The following is a 2,500-nucleotide window of genomic DNA, read 5'->3' as shown; positions in this document are numbered from 1 at the left end:
GGCAAAGGCCCCACGTGGGTGCCGAAGCGAACTCTCCCAGCACAGCGCACGTGCCAACACGTCTGCACAACTGCGATACAAACCACCAGCGAGAACCGCTGGGGCGACCGAGCAGCAGACGGCGTCGCGGCGCCGAGTGCCGGGCGGCGGCGCATCCTCAACGCACACAGTCCTCAATCGGACCAGCACACTGCAGATGTCCACCGCGCTTCGCACCGGGCCGGCGAGGACCCACTTTGGCTGCACGGCGCCGCGCGCAGGGTGCCCCGGCGCGCAGCTGCGCCGCCTGCCGCGTCCGTCGGCCGGCGCGCCTGCCACTGGGCGCCCCCACCAGCCGGCTGTAGCGCGTGCGCCCACGCACCGCGCGGCCAGCACGCCGGGCGGCCCCCCCTCACCGGCCGGGGACAGTCCCACCCACCCACAGCCGCGTATCGCTTCACACCCAGATTCACATTCACGTTCGTTGGTATGGTGGGGACCGCTTCGTAGCTGTACCGATCGTTGCCCTCACAGATGTACCTCCAGCAAGGACAACCGCACCACAACGGGTTACCAGTTGTTCATTTGCGTAACGTCACCAGTAAACGTACACGTCCATCCCCGTTTGCAAAGTCAACTATTATTGCATGCCTGCCTGTCAGGTGTCAAGACACACTACATCCGCTCACATCCACGCAACAAAATGTGCCCGACTAGAGGGCACGTGGAAGGTGCCCCCGTACGTATGCGATGTCCATTGCGCGACCAACTGTCAACCGGCCTCTGTAGCATGTCGCAGATGTGGAACGCGGGGCACCGTGCTATCACATTGTGTGAGAAGAGACTACTACGTCTGCATACACGCGCCACTACATGAACAGACGGCTCATGCTGATCGCCATCCACTGCGTCCATTACTCCCACACGTCTCTATGGCGTACCACACTGCAATGCAGCTGTTATGGGGAGATGACACGTAGCTGTGTACACAACATTCTGAGCGGGTTGCGGTTGGACAATACATTAATGTAACGTGTCATATGCCAATTACAGAGCAGGGTAAGGCACAACTTGGGTTAGGTTAAGGCACAACTTGGGTTAGGTTAAGGCACAACTTGGGTTAGGTTAAGGCACAACTTGGGTTAGGTTAAGGCACAACTTGGGTTAGGTTAAGGCACAACTTGGGTTAGGTTAAGGCACAACTTGGGTTAGGTTAAGGCACAACTTGGGTTAGGTTAAGGCACAACGTGGGTTAGGTTAAGGCACAACGTGGGTTAGGTTAAGGCACAACGTGGGTTAGGTTAAGGCACAATGTGGGTTAGGTTAAGGCACAATGTGGGTTAGGTTAAGGCACAACGTGGGTTAGGTTAAGGCACAATGTGGGGGTAGATTGCGGTACAAATTGCATTACATTGCGGTGCAAATTGCATTACATTGCGGTGCAAATTGAGTTACATTGCGGTGCAAATTGAGTTACATTGCGGTGCAAATTGAGTTACATTGCGGTGCAAATTGAGTTACATTGCGGTGCAAATTGAGTTACATTGCGGTGCAAATTGAGTTACATTGCGGTGCAAATTGAGTTACATTGCGGTGCAAATTGAGTTACATTGCGGTGCAAATTGAGTTACATTGCGGTGCAAATTGCGTTACATTGCGGTGCAAATTGCGTTACATTGCGGTGCAAATTGCGTTACATTGCGGTGCAAATTGCGTTACATTGCGGTGCAAATTGCGTTACATTGCGGTGCAAATTGCGTTACATTGCGGTGCAAATTGCGTTACATTGCGGTGCAAATTGCGTTACATTGCGGTGCAAATTGCGTTACATTGCGGTGCAAATTGAGGTAGGTTAAGGTGCAACACAGGTTAGGTTAAGGTGCAACATAGGTTAGGTTAAGGTGCAAGATGGGTTAGGTTAAGGTGCAAGATGGGTTAGGTTAAGGTGCAAGATGGGTTAGGTTAAGGTGCAAGATGGGTTAGGTTAAGGTGCAAGATGGGTTAGGTTAAGGTGACATAGGTTAGGTTAAGGTGACATAGGTTAGGTTAAGGTGACATAGGTTAGGTTAAGGTGACATAGGTTAGGTTAAGGTGACATAGGTTAGGTTAAGGTGACATAGGTTAGGTTAAGGTGACATAGGTTAGGTTAAGGTGACATAGGTTAGGTTAAGGTGACATAGGTTAGGTTAAGGTGACATAGGTTAGGTTAAGGGGACATAGGTTAGGTTAAGGTGACATAGGTTAGGTTAAGGTGACATAGGTTAGGTTAAGGTGACATAGGTTAGGTTAAGGTGACATAGGTTAGGTTAAGGTACAAACTGGGTTGTGTTATGGTACACATTGCGTTGTAGTACAGTACACGTTAGGTTTGGGTACGGTACACAATGTGGTATGGGATGGCGTGTTGTGGGGGGGAGGGGGGGGGGGAGGTTCGTTGATATCGACCGTAGGACGTGGATGCCCGAGGCAGCGTCAGTGTGTCAAAGGAGTTATGTCACGTCGGGATGCGCTTTTCGCCAGT

This window comes from Schistocerca cancellata, unplaced genomic scaffold (genome assembly GCF_023864275.1).
Source record: "Schistocerca cancellata isolate TAMUIC-IGC-003103 unplaced genomic scaffold, iqSchCanc2.1 HiC_scaffold_850, whole genome shotgun sequence".
Taxonomy (NCBI): Eukaryota; Metazoa; Arthropoda; class Insecta; order Orthoptera; family Acrididae; genus Schistocerca; species Schistocerca cancellata.
This window is presented reverse-complemented; position numbering follows the sequence as displayed.